Consider the following 21,198-nt stretch of genomic DNA (forward strand, 5'->3'; position numbering starts at 1 on the left):
TGACATCAATCCTATAACACAAAAATTGAACTAAAAAAGATGAATTTTTTTGGGATGTGTTGAGCTTTTCTTTGTTTTTTTTTCTTTCACTTTATCATGTCTCCTTGAACAACTCAATGATGTCATTTTTGACTAGAGAAGCAAAGACTAGGAGCATGATCTTTTCTTTTCTTTTTGTTTGCAATTTAGTTCCAATGATTTGAAGCATACATATAAATGGGGTGTGCACTATAAGAGCCTCCATCTCTTATTGGATGGCCATGTGTACCTTGACTCCTTTTATATGGATAAATCAATGAGTTTGGTTCTCCTCCTCACTTATTGGAGTGAACTCTTTATGCTACAGTAAATATTGATACTTGTCCTACTAAGTGAATGTATAGGTCACTGCAAGTATATCTAGCACATGTCTATCTTAGGTTATGGGCACAAGGGCCATTATAGACATAATACTTATTGATTTCTTAACATAAGAAAGATCTCTTTTGTGTTTGGTGTGTATGCATGCAAGAAACATTTTGGTCATCCTAACATTTATGCTTTGATGCTTATGTTAACTTGCTACATTAAAAGGGACAAATGTTTTGGTCATTCTAGCTTCTTGTGCCTCAAATGCTTACATTTGATCTAGATAAAACTAGAACAAATTTCCTATTCATATTCCTATTATTGAAATGTTAGTGGGGATTATATGATTTCTGGGATTGGCTACATGCTTAGTGATGGTAATTGTCAAAGCTTGGTAACCAAACCTAGGGTTGCATCTAGAATAGGATAACATTGCATAAGCACATGGTTTGATTGAAGATCTACTTGCAAGCATCCTTAATGATTAGGAATTCTTGACTTCTTCAAAGTATCATATTTCTTCATGACTACACAAATGATTGATTCATCACCCCCTAGCTAATTTGGTTTCTTTGAATCCATTTTTGACATCGAATTCAAAATTTGATACACTTAAGCAACTCAAAATCATGTTTTAAAATTTTGGGACTGACATGATTGAATGCTTGTGCAATCTATCCTTCTGATACTTTTTCAATCTTGGAATCTTTTCAAATTGCATTTTCTTCAAAAGTTTCCAAATTTCTAGAAAAATTCAACTCTAGTCAAACTTGGTCTTTTGGACCTTGAAATCCCCTTGGATTGACTCCAATTTTTCTTCAAATCATTCAAATCTCTTCTCTATTCTTTGGAATCTCATATTTCTTATGTATCTCTTGATTTACTACACTACATCACATTTTTGGTGTGTCATCTTTTGATTTCGTTCCCAAGGGAGCAAGATGATTACATCATTGAATCTAAATTTCAACTCAATCTGAATCTTATGTCCTCATCACTCGGGGCATCTCATTACTTGGGGCATCTTGTCTATCATTTTCCATCTATCTTATATTTTAATCACCTGATCAATCTTATAATAGTTCTTATTAGAGTTCAATGGACAGGTATTAGGATAGTCTAAATCCTGACTCCTAAGGATCAAACTTCATTCTAGGGATGATTCTATGACTCATGATAGGTCTTGTTATCTCTTTTATCAATCTAGGTACCTAGGTGCTCTATCTAGATTCCTTAAGGCTAAGCTTCATTCTAGAGATCATCTTTAAAAGCTTATCAATCTAGGTATCTAGGTATTCTATCTAGATCCCGTAAGGTTAAGCTACATTTTGAAGATAACCTTCAAAAGCTTATCAATTTTTATTTGTGCCATCAATTTTAGAAGCAATATTGTTTCTTCATTTATGCTTCATACTTCTAATTTATTTGAATTTAATGTGTGGCTCACACATTCATTCAAAGAGGGGCAAAATGTAATACCCCAAAATTAGCACATTGCCATATTAACAAATTCTAGTCTATTTAATTATTCCCAAGTCCTATTTTACTAGGCAATTCTAATTCTGATAATCTCTACTCAACCTAAATGTCAAATGTAGAAAATTATTAATCTATATTAATCACTTACTTTAATTAATTCTTAAATATTCATTAAATTGGTTAAATTAACCTTTTAATCAAATTAATTTAATTATAAGTGTTCATACTTTAATTAAATTAAATTCACCCCTTTAGCTAATGTATAACAAAATTAAATATATTTGATTTAACAAGATATTTCCTCTTTTTAATTAATGAATTTAATTATTTGATTAATTAAAGCTATCCATTTCTGAGGTCATATTCTATTTTATTAAATTAAATATTCTCTCCAAATCTTCTCTTTAGTTTAGAAATGGAAACTTTAGGTGAACTAAAATTAGAAAAGAAATTAAATTAGTTAACTCTTTTTATCACTCAAATTAAATTGGTTAACTCCTTTTATCACTCAAAGGCAACTAGTTAACTCCTTTTTCATGAGGAAGTTTCCATTATGCTTGAATCTCCTCTTCATTTGATCATCCATTATGATTAATCTTGACCATCAATCACCTCTTTGATTCCTCTTTAGGTGTAGTGATAGTTTCAATGTTAAAGTGATGAGGTAGCTTGGCTCCCTCTTGGGCAAGTTTGAGAAAGTATTTCTCTTTATCTTTGTTAAGCAAGATTTTAATGACCTTTTGGAAGATTTTGTCCTTACAACATTTTTCTATATGATCAAGGAGTATTTCTACCTCTTATTCATTCTGTCATTCATTCTTATGTTAATCTTAGTCTCTACTTTGTTCTCCATGTTTGATTTCTTGAACAAGATTTTAGTGACAAGTTTCAATCTATTTTGGTTGAAAAGGTTGTCTGAATAAGATTTTAGCTATATTGTTTGGAGACATATGACCTTTGCTAGTTTTAGGATCCTATTAATACAAGGGGTTCCTAGTTTTTTGTAATTTTATAGAGAATATTCTATGAACACGAGATGACCTGATAGGTGAGGGAGTTCATGAAGATTCCTCACTAGATCAACTATAGATAGACTGTGTGTGAACTAAAAAGTGACCTCTACTGGGATTATGACTCCTAGCTCTACCTTATCTAAGTGTAAGGGGATAAAACACATTTTGTGATGTTCCCATATTAGTATATAATTTAAATAATAAATAAATGTTTTATATAAAGTAATATTAATAATGATATTAAAATAATAATATTTTTATAAAGTAATATTACATTCTAATTATATAATAATATCATATCGTGCTATAATAATAATAATCTAGTATAATATAGCAATGTACTATATTAATAAATCTAATAATATAGTTGATATATCAGTAAATTAATATATATTATAAAATAAATGTTTTGTGATATTATTATAAATAAATAATTTATATTTTGTGACATTAATATAAATATTAAATTTAATATAGATAAATAATTATATAATATTATAAATATTAACAAATAATATTAAATAATAATAAATAAATAAATATTATATATATATATTTATATTATCAACAAGATATCAAATTGATATAATATTATATCAATTAATATAGTAACAAAACGTGAATTATATAATTATATAAATAATGAATATATTATTAATATAGTATATTATATTATTATAATAATATAATATATTACAAAAAATAATAAATTATAAAATAATTGATATATAGATATAATAAGGAAGAAAATTAACAATGCATAATACAAATTATTGATAGTTATATGTTTTGTATAACAATAACAAAATGTATGATGATTGATATAAAATCATAATATACTTTAGTACCAAATAAATTCTTATTATTAATAATACTAACAATGTAATATTTGATAAACAATAAGATAGCACTAAAATATTTAAAATAAACAAATAACTATGAAAAGGTGTTATTAAGGATGTGTCTGTTACAACCCATCCATCCCATAAGATATTTAATGAGGTTCATATGCTTTGTCCAAGAGGGAGAAAAGATTTAATAATGGATCAGACTTTAATAACACTCGGTGGTGAAAGCAATAAACTATCCATCAGAAATAAAAATTGGGGGAAACATTACAACCAACATGGACCTAATGCAAAAATACTAGAGAATCATTTTTATAAAGCTACCGCTCTGGATATCAAGCATACAAAGCATTTACGAAAATCATTAGTGGAAAGTAATCTAAAGATTGATCTCCCTTATTGATACTTAAAATTAGTGATACAAATTTGAAACAAGATAAGCATTGTTACTATATATCTTCCCTACTATATTTGTGAGAGATTATTGTTTATTCATGCTACAATCTACACAAAAATAAAGAGATTATTAAGAACCACATTCTGAAACTAAAATACATACACAGTTCAGATCTGAAATAAATCTAATCAATGGAGGAAAGATGGTAAAAAGGATACAAATTAAATAAAAGTCTCACAAAAATGAATGACCCCGATATGGGTTCATTACAAATGGTATCAGAGTTCGAAAATCCTACCATCCTATGGAATTTAATAAAAAGCAATCACATAAAATATATATAATTTCCAATATTCTTTATTGTTGTGGAGGTCTAGCCTTGAAAGAATCGATTAATCTAAAGATATATTGAGTCAGAAATTATTTAGTTGTCATAAAGAGTAGCGCCCAGTCCAAACTTGGATAGAGAAAAGAACAATACCAGTGAACAATTACTTCATTGGACATCATGAAAGTTTGAGGTATACGGTGGCCTCCTGAAAAACATAAAATATAAATGCACAAACCATTTCATAGAAGTATCGTTCATTTCAAAATAGTAATAGTATTTGGCATATACATGGAATCCAAAGTGAATCTTCATTAAAGCCACCAAGGATGATATACCCAATCAAAAATCTTTGGCACACATCCCAGGCAAAGTAGCGAATGTGTGTCTCTGTGAAGAGGAGTCGTCGGGCTTTAGAAGTAACAAATATTACTTTGTCTAAATGTTTACAAGCAGCCATATGCGATGAATGAAATAAATTGGTGAGGAGTATTGTGTTATTTAAGCAACTATGTGAAGGTAACAGTGAGTATGACAAGAAACTATGAGTCATGAATACTACTAGGAGCCGTCAGAAGTTTCCATGCAATAACAATGACAATCCAGATGTATTTACATACAAGGGATGTTAAAAATGTCATTGTAATAGCTTGATTTGTCTCTGAGTAAGGCAATGCAATCCAGATCTATATACATATTTTGATGCTAATAAGGCGATAGAAAGAAATATTTTAAGATAAATTATTACCAACAATGTGAAGACAAATCCCATTAAGTGCAAGAGCCTAATGAATGGAGTACAACAACGATTTAATTAGGAAAGATCTGTTGTAAATAAGCAATGATAAGGAATGGCACAGATATTCCTAATATACTTTAGATATGAATAGTGTCTGGGAGAAACTAAAATCAAATTATGGAATGCAATGGTTGGAGGTTTACAGGATAGTCAAAACTCCACTAGATGATCTGAAATAATGCATTCTACAACACAAAGTTGCATTGTGGCCATGGCTACCTTGTCAGAGTACTCAGATGTCCACACTACATTTTTCTTATTGTCAGATAGGCTGAGGCCATTTTAGACTTCTTTGCAACTGGAATATCTTTGTTATCTTTGAGAAAAGTCCAGGCTAATGTTTTGAGAATGATACTATCGAACCAAACACCTACGACATAAAGAGTTGGAGTAAGCTAATAGAATCCAAAAGCGAAATTCCCATGCAATGAAAATCATTTGGAACCTTGGGAAGGGCTAAGAGTGGAGCCAAGCGTGATATCCTATTGCACCCTCTGGCTGGCTGAAGCACAAAAGAGAACCTAAATGAGAACGAAAATGAAAGAGGCATGATGATAAGCGAAAGAATGCAGGTCTAAAAATAACGTATGATCAACTGAATCAGAAGTATTGATAGAAAATGACAAGAAAAAAATAACTTTGTATACAATAATCAAAGATTAATAATTTTTTTTTAAAAATAGAGCCAGGTTGAAGACTATCTGCTATTGGGTGCATTTGTTTGAAATCAAAGGAAATCGTACAAACATAAGAAAAATTAAGATGATTTGTAGTGTTTGATAGTGTGTGTTGGAAAACACATCAAACAAGGACGTGCCTGAAAATAAGAGAACCGTAAAGAACTTCATTATATTATTGGTGGCACAATCGACATAATTATTTTATAAATATTAAAGCCAACATTATTGATGGAAGATCAACGTTCAAACCAGTACAAGCCTTATTAATTAAGATAGTTAACTATCAACATGGAAGTAAAACCTAAAATGAGCCATTCGTGTATGGTGTGAAAGATATCTTTGAGATGTTGCAATTAGATAGAAGGTTTCACTTTATCAAAATATTAGATTTAGTTGTTTGTGTCAATAATTATAATAAAAACCATAGAAATATAATAGTATCCAACACCCTAGAAATAAAATAGCATCTAACATGGTATACAGCTCGATGTGCCATTGTTAAGAAGAAAAAGTTATATTGCTACTTATAAAGTATCAAGTATGAATGAGCTTTTCATTTTTAGTTGCTGCAAGGGTGAATGCCAGATTGATAGTTTTTGTATTGCGCTATCACTAGGCATTCTATTTATTATACATGTAGATCCAATTGAGTTATTAGAAATATTGTCATTGTAATTACAAATTCGCTTCCCAAATTGCTATCAGGAAATGAGAGTGTTTGGGCAAAGACTAATTGAAGTACAATGTTTGGGCTCACGATTTCATTGGGAGATGATTACATAAACTCCCTTTTATTTGTCATGAATGATTTAAAAGGATGACAGTAAGATTTTCATTACAATCTAAACAACAAGTTTTACACACTATCAATAGTGAGTCTATGATTGGGGTTTGTTTTGCTTGAACTAGTGAATATTGTGACAATACAAATCAAGTGCAATGACCATTTTGTACTTAGTTTGGTAGTGGTAAGAAGAAGAGAATAGTCAATGGCACAAATACAATGATTGTCTTACAAAAATGTTTGAAGCAACATGGAACAAATACATGGCCAGCTGTACAAGTAACTATGTGAATTGTCTAGCTAATGTTTTCTTTAAATTGAATGGTCAAAAGTATTCAATTCTATTTGAAGAAGATGCAATTCAATGTAATAAAAAATGAACAATATTAGTCCAATGAGTGTTTCTTGCATCCTGAGTATAATTCTACCTCCAATTCTAATGACGACGATGAGTGTTCTATTTGCCTTTGTAGCTTGCATGAAGGAAAATTCATTGAGCTAGTGAAATGTCATCATTTCTTTCACATAAAATGTATTGAGCAATGATTCAAAACATGTCCCACTTACCCATAATGTTTGGTAGTTTATGATGTTAGCTCAGGAAATCAGCCACAAGGGGACATGAGTGTTCATTATATTTCTTTAATAGCAAAGAGGTAACTAGAAGAAGTTAATCTTTCTTTTAATTTCATATTTTCTTATTGCAAGAGGAAAGTTTTTGAATTTATGAAACGATTTTATCATTTCTTAAATGAGCTTTCCAAAATGGGAAGGCCTATCAAGGAAGGTTTCCAAATTCATGAAATAGAAAAGAAAAGAAATTAGAATATATGAAAATGAAATATAAATGGAAAATATATATATGAAAAATGAAAAAATGAATGTTGATTTAAGGAAAACATAGTAATTAGAATACATTTCAATTATAGTACAGAAATTATATCTCTCATCCAAAATTATGTAATCTTAGATTAAGAGTTGGTGGAGGGAAAGGTAGAGTAATTTCAAGCACTTGTCAAAACTGCTTGGAGCTTGTTTCACGTCTCCTCTACATCATCATTCTACCATCAAGATGATCATAACAAGGAGAGAGAAAGTTGTTTGTGTACTATAAGAAGAAATCTTTCAAATGAACTAAGTAAATTAAATTTAATACTCATCTTCTCATCCACATTATGATATCCTAAAGTAGGGAGTTGGTGGAGGGAAAGGCGGAGTAATTTTGAGCACTTGTCAGAACCACTTGGAGCTTGTTTCATGCACCCTCTGTGTCGTAAATCTACCATCTCAAAATGAGTGTAGTAAGGAGAGAGAAAGATTCCTTCCAAAGGATTATGTAAATGAGAAAGGGGACTCATCCTTTCTTTAGAGCTATTATATGCTAATAATTATTTGTGTTTATAGGATCCATGATCAAAAGGCGTAGTGGGGAAGTATATTTTTCATTCCTTTTACTCTACTTCATTGTGAAAATTAAATTATAGAGAATCAACAAAGAATGTATGATATGTCTACATCATGTATGCTTTGTGCCTTCATCCATCATCTATCTTCATCATGTATGTTTTGTGCCTTCATGCATCATCTGTCTTCATCATGTATGTTTTGTGCCTTCATGCATCATTTGTTGTCTTCGTGTAATGCTTTGTGTTTTCATGCATTCATGTGTCTACTTCGTGCTTTCTTTGTGCATTTATGCATCAATATTTATATATGCTTATATTTTCTTACATTATAAGGATATTAACATTACATGAAGATAGTCTTATAAGTTGTCTTTGCTTGAGGACAAGCAAATTCGAGAGGGGAGGACTATGATGTCCCCATATTAGTATATAATTTAAATAATAAATAAATGTTTTATATAAAGTAATATTAATAATGATATTAAAATAATAATATTTTTATAAAGTAATATTACATTCTAATTATATAATAATATCAAATCGTGTCATAATAATAATAATCTAATATAATATAGAAATGTACTATATTAATAAATCTAATAATATAGTTGATATATCATTAAATTAATATATATTATAAAATAAATGTTTTGTGATATTATTATAAATAAATAATTTATATTTTGTGACATTAATATAAATATTAAATTTAATATAAATAAATAATTATATAATATTATAAATATTAACAAATAATATTAAATAATAAAAAATAAATAAATATTATATATATATATATATATATATATATATATATATATTTATATTATCAATAAGATATCAAATTGATATAATATTATATCAATTAATATAGTAACAAAACATAAATTATATAATTATATAAATAATGAATATATTATTAATATAATATATTATATTATTATAATAATATATAATATATTACAAAAAATAATAAATTATAAAATAATTGATATATAGATATAATAAGGAAGAAAATTAATAATGCATAATACAAATTATTGATAATTATATGTTTTGTATAACAATAACAAAATGTATGATGATTGATATAAAATCATAATATAATTTAGTATCAAATAAATTGTTATTATTAATAATACTAACAATGTAATATTTGATAAATAATAAGATAGCATTAAAATATTAAAAATAAACAAATAACTATGAAAAGGTGTTATTAAGGATGTGTCTGTTATAACCCATCCATCCCATAAGATATTTAATGAGGTTCATATGCTTTGTCCAAGAGGGAGAAAATATTTAATAATGGATCAAACTTTAATAACACTTAGTGGTGAAAGCAATAAACTATCCACCAGAAATAAATAATTGGAGGAAACATTACAATCAACATGGACCTGATGCAAAAAGACTGGAGAATCATTTTTATAAAGCTATCGCTTTGGATATCAAGCATACAAAGCATTTATGGAAATGATTAGTGGAAAGTAATCTAAAGATTGATCTCTCTTATTGATACTTCAAATTAGTTATACAAATTTGAAACAAGATAAGCATTGTTACTATATATCCTCCCTACTATATTTGTGAGAGATTATTGCTTATTCATGCTACAATCTACACGAAAATAAAGAGATTATTAAGAACCACATTCTGAAACTAAAATACATACACAGTTCAGATCTGAAATAAATCTAATCAATGGAGGAAAGATGGAAAAAAGGATACAAATTAAATAAAAGTCTCACAAAAATGAATGACTCCAATATGGGTTCATTACACATTTCCATTTCTTGTTGCCACAACCATAGATAGGAACAAAAATAGAAAGTTTAAATAGGTACCAAACTAGAACATAGTCTCAAAAATGAAAGATAAGTGTATTGTATAGTAAGGTATGAGTTGTTTGAGCAGTGGCTAGAATAGCCACATATTATGACTATCATAACACAAAGTATGAAAAACACAAGAGACCAAGAACAAACAAGAGTTAAGACTAGTTTGTAGGTAGGTCACAAGTCATTAGCTAAGCGAAAAGTCATTGTTTGACACTATTTGTAGATAGAGAAGTGGTACAATGTTGCAGATAATAGACCAAATTTAGAGCGTAGGTAGCTCTAATAGAAAATTGATAGTTTTTAGACAATATTGTTAGTTGTTTGACAAATTTCAGGCAAATAGCAAGATGGTTTTCAAATTTTTGCACGACATTTTTCTTTTAAAAGGATAGTTTGTTTTCAAATAGCACAAGAAGTAAGTAGTAGTTGCAAATAGTCCAACTGAGGGAAAAGAAAATCAAAGGAATGGGGAAGTCTTGACCTTTTTGTTTTTTTGACAAGTTTGGACAATGTTTAAAGACTCAATAACAAACATGCTTTTATCCCTAAAACAAGAATTGGTAGAGAAGGCAAAACCTTTTTCAAACAACTTATGTGCATGTGTTCACCTCACATAGCTGTGTCACCCACTAGAGGGTGCTTGTGTTTTGGTGTATTACTAGGGTTCAATAACATATACGCTAAATAAACACCCTTGTGGTAGGGGTCAAGTGTGTATACCACCTTCCAATGACCAGGTACATGCCTATGGTGAGTTCTACAAGAGAGATTCTTCCCCCTCCTTGCACAAAGATTATGCTCCCTTTTGGAGGTGAACCAGGTAGCAACTAACTAAGAAGTTTTCACTTGGCTTCCATTCATATTAACCCCTAGTGGCTTCGCAAGTGAAGTTGAGGCTAGTAGCCCACACCAACATTTGCAAGTGCACACACTTGACTAGCAAGACAGGGGCTAGCACTGACCAATGCAATTTACAAAGCCTCTTCTTGAGATATGTGATATTAGAATGAAGAAGGGGAAATTAATATGGCTTTGGAGTCTTTTGCTCAGCAAAGCTTCTTTATTAGAGTGAGGTGGAATCTTTAGAAAAAGGAGTGTGATCACTTGGGTCATTCCTAGAGGTTGGATCACTCTAGTAGGCCCTCTAAAGGTTGACTCAGATTGGTGGTTCAGATCTAAGGGTCCAAGTTTCTAATTTTCCTCAAGGGAAAGAGCATACTTCTCTACCTTGTCACCTTACCCAAACATGCAAGACATGTTAATCACCAAGCTTATCGATCCCACCTTGTCCTATTCTAAGATTTTGATTCCCTAAAAGGAAATCATCATCTCTTCATTAAAGGCTTCATTTGGGAGAACCGCTAACTTGCTTGCCTCCCTTAGGTACTATCATTTAGAGGCTTCTAGGTTTCTAATTTATCCTTGGGCATCACTTCCAAGTGGTAAAGAGCATACTCCCCTATTCCCCTATCTTGCACCCTACAAAGTTCACAAGCCCTATTTATACTATGTGTGGAAAGCAATAAAAAAAATGACATTCTAAGTGGGTTTAAAATGAGTCTTTGACATGTGTATCTTTGACAAAGTATCTTGCAATTACACAATTAGTACTTGTTTCAAGTGTTTTGATAAGGTGTCTTCAACATGCATCCTGAAAACCACTGTCAAGCTGTTTGAAAACAATAAATTAGAAATAAAATGCTTTAGAAAACATTGTTAGTCAAATGAAAGCTTAACTGTGGGAAAATAAAATTTAACTTTTTTTGTTCTTTTTTATACCCATATAATAGCTTAGAAAATGTCAAAACCTATGAAAACATCAAAAGTCAAAAAAAAAATTATACTCCTTTTTTTATAATTAAAAACAAATGTCTTATAAACCACCGTTATGCTATAAAAAAAATAGGTATTTAGAAGAAAATGCTTCAAAGAAAACTGTTAATCAAACATCATAATAAACTGAAATCTTAAAAAAAACTATATTTTGCATTGTTGTTGCAAAATTCCATGTGAAATCATGCCCTGCATGAAGAAATGATGTGTAGTACATGAGAATCTACACGATTATGCACTTTTTTGCATGAGGAAGTGAGGAGGAAAATGCAAAATCTTTAGTTCTTTGAATGAAAATAAGATTTCTTGTGCAAAACTCTAGAAAATTGTGCAGATGAATGTGACATAATCATAAAAAAATGTAGAAAATAGAGAAATTGAGGCCAGAAAAATTGATTTCTTGGCCCCATAGTGGGCAGGATAAATGTATATGTGGAATGTGGGTCTTAGATCCTCACACACACTTCAAAATAGTCATTATCTAAAAGGTCATCCTAGAATGAATATGAGATTATTCATATGAGCAATCCAACAATTTGACTTGTTGCCTTCTAACTAGAAGGATTTTTCCTTTTCTCTCAGAACAAGAAGTAGGCAACCAAACCTTTAGAATGAAGGATTTTACAACTAAATGAGAATGTAAATCAATCTAAATGTATGAAATATTATTCTAAGAATAAGAAAAAACACTTAATCTAAATGGATGCATTGCTAAACCATATGTGATTGATATAAGAAAATATTAAGCTAAGAATGAAAGAGAAAATGAGTAGGTATTCTAGCATAAGTTTGATACAAATTAAAATCAACCTCTATAATGAGGAATGGAGAGCTTGTTAAATAGAATCCAAGAGGTGATCGATGGTCAAGATTAATTAGAATGGACGATCAAGATTGAAGAGGAGACTCAGTCATAATGGAAACTTCCTCATGAAAAGGGAGTTAACTGGTTGGCTTTGAGTGATAAAAGGAGTTAACTAATTTAATTCCTTTTCTAATTTTAGTTCACCCAAAGTTTCAATTTCTAAATTGGAGAGAAGATTTGAAGACAAAATTTAATTTAATAAAAAAGAACATGACCTTGTACATGGACAAATTTAATTAATTGAATAATTAAATTCATTAATTAAAAAGAGTAAATATCTTATTAAATCAAATATATTTATTTCCTTAATACATTAGCTAAAGGGGTGAATTTAATTTAACTAAAGTATGAACACTTATAATTAAATTAATTCAATTAAAAGGTTAGTTTAGCTAATTTAATGAATATTCAGGAATTAATTAAAGTAAGTGATTAATATAGATTAATGATTTTCTACATTTGATACCTAGGAATGAGGGTACTAAAGATGTGCACAAGGAAGCTTTTGAAGACTTTGAAGTTGTTGGATCTACTGGTGAAGATAGATTTGATCAAATGCAGAGACCTATGGGAAATATGGCTAGTTGATTGGATAGATTTGGATTTTAGTTGAAGCTAAAGCATAAGATGGATATTTATAATTTCTTAAGTACTTTGAGTCTTGAAGATCTAATTGATTATATTGGTGAATTGGAAGACTACTTTGACTTAAAGGATATTTGAGATCCACTAAGAGTAAGGTTGACACAAACTAAGTTGAAAGGAGATGCTTCTTTATTGTAGAAATAATTACAAAGAGATAGAGAAAAAAGGTGAAATAAAGATCACTTGTTGGAGTTTATTGGTAACTAAATTGAAGGCTAAGTTCATTCTTGCTAATTATGAACTTGAGTTATTTAAGATATTTCATAATTAGAAACAAGTTGACTATTTGGTCTAGGTATAGAGAGTTGTCTAAAGAAAAGGTGGATCAATATATTAATGGTTTGAGATTCAATATTCAGGATGAGATTGGTATGCTAAATATTGTTTTAGTTGAAGATTCTTATCAATATGCTTTGAAGGAAAATATAAGTTGAGGAGGAGAAATCAAGGTCCTTACCATGGAAAGGAGAAGCAAGATCACTTAGAATAGGATAAAATGAGTGCAAAAGGTGAACTGAAACCTGTTGACTTAAGGAAGAGGATAGGTAAGGTTGAATTTAAAGGTACTTATTTTCATTGTGGAGAAGAACATAAAGGTTATGAATGTTCCTAGAAGGTTGGTGATAGGAGAACTATTATAGTGCATGAAGCTAATCACTTGGTCAATGAAATTGAGCAATAAGGAAATAATTTTTTTGCATTGACAAGTAGTATTTGGTAACAGGGTACTAGAACCTTGTCACAGGAGTAACTTGTTCAGGACTCATTATAAGTCTACTAGTAAAATAAACAATGTAATTATGGATAGTGGTAGTAGTAGTAACCTTATTTTTGGGGAGATGATTCAAAATCTTGGTTTGAAGAGAGTGAGACATCCTTGTCCTTATTGAATTGGTTGGTTACAAGATGATATTGCTTTGGAAATGAGGGAGTTGTGTCTTGTTGATTTTTTTAGATAGGAAGAAGTGTTGTGTTATATTTGTAGACATTATTAGTTGTCACATATTTCTTGGTGGATCTTGGTAGTATGATAGCAATGACGTGTATGGTTGTGTCAAAAATGTACTTATATTTGAGAAATGTGGCAAGATATTTTAACTAATTCCTTTGCAAAATGAGGAACTTGGTAGAAGTAACCTAAGCTTTGTGAGCCAATTTGAAGTGAAGGATTATGAGAGGGTTAGATATTAGGGTGGAAAATAGGCTTTTGATACACTAAGGAAGGATGCAATGAAGTATAGTAAACAATTTTCTATTCTTGAGAAGGGTTTGCAAAAGTGGAAAAAGGTAAAGAGTGTGCAAGTTGAAGACTTAGAGGAAATGTATGTGAAGAAATAATTTATGATTTATGTGTTGAATCCTACAAGATGTTCTTACAACCTCTAAGTAAATATTTCCACACCAAGGGTTTCTAATGTAGGAGCATCTTGGGAAGTTGGCAATCCTCCATAATATAATTGTTTTAACCTTGGAGTTGGAGGAATTAGTCATAGGAGGGTTGATGTTTAGTAACTATTGAGAAGTTCTTGGTTGTAGTATCGGCTTGGTCTTTGAAGGAGATCAATATGAACTATTTCTTGGCCATTTATAGCATACTCAATCCCTAAAGGAACTTTGTCATTGAAGGTACTTTAGAGCTAAATATACTCAACACTTGAAGGAGCTCAATAGTGCTTGACTAGACCTTCTTGTGATGCTCAGAAATATGGTGCATCAAATGGAGTTCTTGTGGATTGGATCAACTAACTTGGTTCATTTAATGTGTGTAGCATGTGATCATAATGTGGATCAATCTAGAGATAAGTGTGAACTTATTTGGACCTTGGATATTTTTCCTAGGTGCATTACTTGGTCTTGTAAGTTGGCTAATGAATTTTGTGTTTTATATTTGTTACACGCAAACTTATGGCTCAAATATTTATTTAATGTAAGGGTTCATTTAATTTGTAAATTTCTTGGATGACTTGTGGCTTAGTTGGGTAGAAGTAGATGGTCTTGTGGAGTCTTCAATCATTTTTTTTTTGAACATGGAGTAGCTAAGAGGAGAAAAGTTTACTAGAGCTAGTAGCTAAGTGTGGGCTTGGGAAACAAGAAAGTTTCATGGTGGCTTGCAATTAAAAGTTTAGATTCTTCTTGGATTTTCTACCAAATTATGCATTTGGGCTAGCTAGTGATTGGATCTTGTGAGGTCTTGTAGAATCAATATAATAATTATATTATATTTGGTTGTAATTTAGAAGGCTTTACAATTAGCATGTTGAATGAAAATATTATGATTATATCATGAGAGTTGGCATATTTAGATCTAATGTGTGTTATTATTTATATTCCACAACGTGATTATTTTCTCTGGGCTAGGACTTCTCCTCTAGTGATTCTCCTACCTTGTACCATGATAGGGAGTGAAGGGTCACTTTGATCTTGACTTGGATTTCGATCATTAAGGAGTAAGAAAGGATGGTCTTGATATTTATTAGAAAGAAAAATTTCAATGGGATATGAAAGGAAATGTTGTTCTTGTATAAGGATAATGGGGTCATTATGAGGCTCAAGATAAATGGGATCTTGGTCAAAGATTGGACGGGATTGGTCATTATTGGGATCTTGATCTTGATTAACTTCAAGTCTCATTTATGTTTTCTTTAAATCATCTACTTGAGATGAGATATGAAAGTTTTAAAAGGGATTTATGTTTGGATATGGAGGAGATATAATTTGAATTGGATTCTCTAAAATGTGATGCCTTGGAGATGATGGTTTAATGGTATTGAATCTAGAAGGGGTATCATGAGAGGTTATTGTGTCAAGGATGAGAGTAGTTGGAAATTGTTCCATGGATAGCCCTTGATGGGTTTCATCATTGGAAGTGAAACTTAAGGGTGATGAAGGAAAATATTCATATGAGTTTTTGAGAGATGAAGGACTAGTGGAAGACATGGATGTTTCTAGGAGGTTGATTTCTTGAGGGGAAATATGTATTTTATTCACCTAAATGCGTTGGGATGAGTCAATGCTAGACATGGGTGAATCGTTATCCTCATCTTCTTGAAATAATTTTTAATGATTTTATTAATAGTGTAATGCTTGGATTTCATTTTTTTTGTTGATCTTGTTAGTATTGTAGAATTGATATGTACATGTTGTTCAAATTTATTTGGTTGAAGATGTTTCTCAAAAGGAATTTCATTGATCATGTTTGGTTGATGTGCAAATATTGTCATGTTTGAGTTGGTATTTGTTTATGAAAAACTTATTAGATTTGAGGACATCAAATATCTATGATCAAATTTTGTTGAAGACCAAATTTATTGTGTAATTGGTGTTGGTTTCATTGTTTTCACAAAAGATTATAATTCTATTAGAGGTTCACATGATTTGAATAGAACAAATATTTTTTTAAAGTCAAAGGATGGTCCCTATTGATCGTTCCACATGTTAGTGAAGTTTTTGGTGGAGAAACAATGTTGCACATGTTTTTTGAAGAGGATGAGGCTATTGATCTTAGATTGTTTTTGACAATTGAGTGTCAACACACTTAAGCCTTTTACCAAGTTCATGCCAAGATAGTAACACATATTGAGTATAATGTGTATAGATATTGAGTTGAAATGAGTGTTGAGTAAATCAAGTACTAAGCAAATAGACTGAGTTGAGTAGTTCAAGTGCCAAATGAAAAATAGATGCCAAGAAAGTTCAAGTGTCAAGCCAGATAGAATTATAAGCATTAGTATTAACAAGTCCTAAGTAACATAGAAATGAACTAGTTGTTTGTGATGGCACAAACAATTATGTAAATCATTTTTGAGCCAACATATGGATACATCTCAAAGCTTTGAAGATAAGATCAAATCTATTTGGATTTACTATGTGATCAACATGCAACCAATGAGAAAAATGGAGGGAATTGAGTGGGAAGATTGGATGAATCTAAATCATAGATTCATACCTAACACTAAGCCAACAAAGTCTTTTTAAAGGGAGATAAAGCCCCATAATTTATAGTGTATGAGAGATAGCATTAGAGAATGTATGCAAGAAGGTGATTATAGTAGTGAAAGAGGTGAATTGATCAACATACATTCAAGATAACTTAGAAGAAGGGTAGAATTGAAGAATTAGTTAGTAGAATAGAGGATTGAGGTTATAACAACTTCATATCAGATAAAAAAGGATAAAGATGGACTAAATTGAGATCTAAAATCAGCAATATCAGATTTTAAGTGCATTAGATAAAACATTCTATTGTACTTTCTAACAAGTGTATCAATAGGATGAAATCTTTGTATCAAGGTTGATTTAACAATTATTGTGAAATCCTTTAATAGGGTGACATTCCAAGTGAGTGTTCTAAAGTCCTTTAGCCAGGTACACTTTTAATAGGGTGTTAAAATCCTTTAATAGGGTAGGATCTAACAATCCTTTGTAAGCCTTTAATAGGGCAAGCCCTTCATAGGGAAGATCATGAGAATGGTCAAATCATGTAACCTTAATAGGTGAACTTTATTGCTATAGTAATGAAGAATTTGTTGGAATGTCTTAATGGGAAGAATGTTTTGAGAGGGAGGGGGGGTGAATCAGAAGTACTAGCCTTTTAACTACTTTTAAACCCTTAATAACATATAACTAAAATTAACATGCATTCATATGAACATTAAACAATCATGAGAAACAAACATGTATCACCACATAACACTTGAGATTTTGGTAACCCAAAAACCCTCCACGAATAAGAAGGTAAAACTAGGGTGGGTATGATACCCACAAAATTACTGTAGCAATTGATTTCAACCATTTCTAATGGTTTGCCCTGTTAAAGCCTACAACACACTATTAAATATGACCCTATTAAAGGATTTCTACACCCTGTCAAGAGTGTTCCTTGTTAGAGGACTTAAAAACATTCAACTCAAAATGTCACCTTGTTAAAGGATTTACATAAGGTTGTTAAACCTACCCAAGTCCATGGGATTTCCAAGTTCCTAATACAATTGTGAGAGAGTATTAGAATAATATACCTAATCTAATGCAATCTCTGATGTTGATCTCAGGTACCTAATCTACTCTACTATTAATTGATCTCTGCTAGATCTAATTTGCTAATTGTGTCCCTTGTTCTATTCTGATCAACTGGATGTGTAAATATTGTCCTTTCCTCTAAATCTTTGACACCAATATTCTACAATAATAGGCTCTTCTTTTCACACTTCTCACTTTTTCTTTCAATGGCATCAAGACTCCCTTATAAAATTAGTGGTTCATTATGCATCCTTGGATAAAATTGTCCCTCTCAAACCCTTGAAATTCACCTATTGGTTGCATGCAATCTCCAATTTTCTGATTGGCTGCATGAGGATCGCATAGGTGGATGAGAGGATTTGATCTTATCTTCTTATCCTACTATGAGTCATGCATAAAATTTTTATATCTTTGTTATCCTACATTGCTCGGCACATGAAGTAATACTAATTTTTGGCACCATCTATTATGGATTGTTCGGCATCCACTGTGTTTCCTATGTTACTCGGCTCCTATAGAATTAATATGTTACTCGACACCTATTAGTTTTCTACATTTCTCAGCTCCTGTTGGATCTTGAGTTACTTGGCACATATCGGTCTCATCTACTCGGCACCTACTGTAACTTTCTTGGCACATACTGTCTTCTAGTCTACTCGGCACTATCTGTAACTCAACATGTGTTAGAGTTTTGGCTCAATTTTCATTGTATACTCAGCATTTATAGTGAAAATGGTTAAGTGTGTTGACACTCATTTGTTAATCTTATTTATTTGATGAACAATCTCCCCCTTTGACATGAGTGTCAAAAACACTTAACTGATTATTCATGATCCAACCATTATATGGACATTCTTTGCTTGCAAAATTTCAAAAAAGATATTTTGAACAACAATATACCTTATGACTCCCCCTAAGTTGATTATGTCATAAATTCTGATGTCTTGTGCCATTTATTCTTTGACCTATTTCTGACCTGTTCTTGCCTTCTGATCCTATTATCTCCTTATTTTACTTTATGCATTTCTCCTTCTTTAATATATATTCCCCTATCTTTAATATATCTCCCCCTTAGAATATTATCTCCCCCTTTTTGACACTTATGTCAAAGGGTCCTAAATGGTAATTCCATGCTTGGCCAAAAATGTGTTATTTACCTCAAGGTGTATTTTGAGAGCTTCATCCCAGTTATTCAATGCAATATCTAATGACTTGTGTTGGATTGCAAGCTCTGCTACTAGATCAACAAGTCCTTCATGTGTAGAAATATTTGGATCCTTCTTTAGGACTATTTCTACATACATTTTCTCCTTATGTAATATCTCCAAATGGGGAGTGATAGAGGCTTGTATTTGCATCAGCTTTTCTTTAATAGTGGCCTCTTCTGCTGATAATGCAGCTAATTCCCTCTGAGCGTGAAGTGTTTGAGCAAAATGCTTCTCACTGTGTGTAGGATTTGAGGGTAGTTGCATGCTGGAGAGCTTTAATTTTCTCTCAAGGTTCAAAATTTTTGGATTTATTTCTTGTGTGAACCTGGAACAATCCCACAATTTGCTATAAAGGGAAAAGATGTTACCTAATACAATCTTTACACTATCCAATTTCTTAACTAGGTCAATCTATCCTAAAATTATGTTATTGGCTATCTTTTGGTTGACCTTACCTACAAACTTCTTTTCTAACCATTCCATGAGTTTTACATTTGTATCATGGTCTTCATTATTCACTTGATCAACTATATTAGATAGTTGCTCAAGGATTGGCCTGCTTGAATTTGGAGGTTGTAAGTTGAATGCATCCATGAATATATCTTTGATCTCATTCATTACCTGCTTGTATTTGTAGTCTTTCCTCAATGCCTCTTGCCTCCTTCTCTTATCCAATGCATGTTGTATTTCATTCATCTTTTTTTTAGTTAAAGTGCTTGAATCATAATAGGGTATTTGGATTTCTTCATCAAGCTCAAGAATGCCATAATGAATTGTCCTAGGTACCCTAGTAAAACTTGAGCTTGGTGTACTGACTTGTAAAGTCAACTTGTCAGCTGCTGAATAGGTTTGGTAGGAGTTACTATTTTTGGAAATTCAACCAAAGTTCATATTGAAGACTCCTCCTTATCCCATGTTTCTTCTTTATCTTCTTCTTCTTGTATCACTATGGTTGGGGGTGTACTCATTGTCTATACTATTATACTTGTATCTGCCCCTGTTGTTGCACTCAGCTCCTGATGAGCTTGCATGGAAATTCTTGGTGGTGATGGAGGTGATATAAATGGAAGTCCAGTAGTTTGAATGATTTGAGGTGGTTCTTGTGGTGACACCTTGGCTTCTTTGAGTTTATCTACAGACTTTTGGAGATTTTCTACACTAACCAATATGGGACTTGTACACAACTATGCTTGAAGAGTTGTTTGGTCAAGGATCTTAGTGAGATCCTCTACAATTAGTGGATTAATGTTTTGTTATGAGGTGTTAACAACATCCTTAATCTTTATGATTTTTCCAGGTGTGATAGTAGAGTGAGGAGGGCTAGGAGGTGTTAGTTGTGTGTCTTGCACACTTTGCTGCTTATCAGTACCCTTGTCTTCATCTTTTCCTTGCTCCTTTTCAATCTTTTTCTCTACTTCTATTTTCTCATCTCTCCTCTTTCTTCTCACTTCAGGTTTAGCAGTAGATTCTTCTTTGTATTTCTCTTCAAGGACATCTTCAGTTTTCTTATACAAATTCTTCCACAATCTTGTGGTTTTCTACACAACTTCTTCAATTTTGTTTTGGAGAATGGAGAATGCCCTATACTTAGGTGTAAACCTAGTGTTATGCCTTTTGACTACTTTAGTTATCTATTCCCTTGTCAAGTTAGGTAGTATGCTTGCTAAGGTTGATTCTCTCATCTCCTCCTCCATTTTCAAACAAAAAT

Source organism: Cupressus sempervirens, chromosome 2 (assembly GCF_028749045.1).
Source record: "Cupressus sempervirens isolate cs-2001-9-10 chromosome 2, ASM2874904v1, whole genome shotgun sequence".
Taxonomy (NCBI): Eukaryota; Viridiplantae; Streptophyta; class Pinopsida; order Cupressales; family Cupressaceae; genus Cupressus; species Cupressus sempervirens.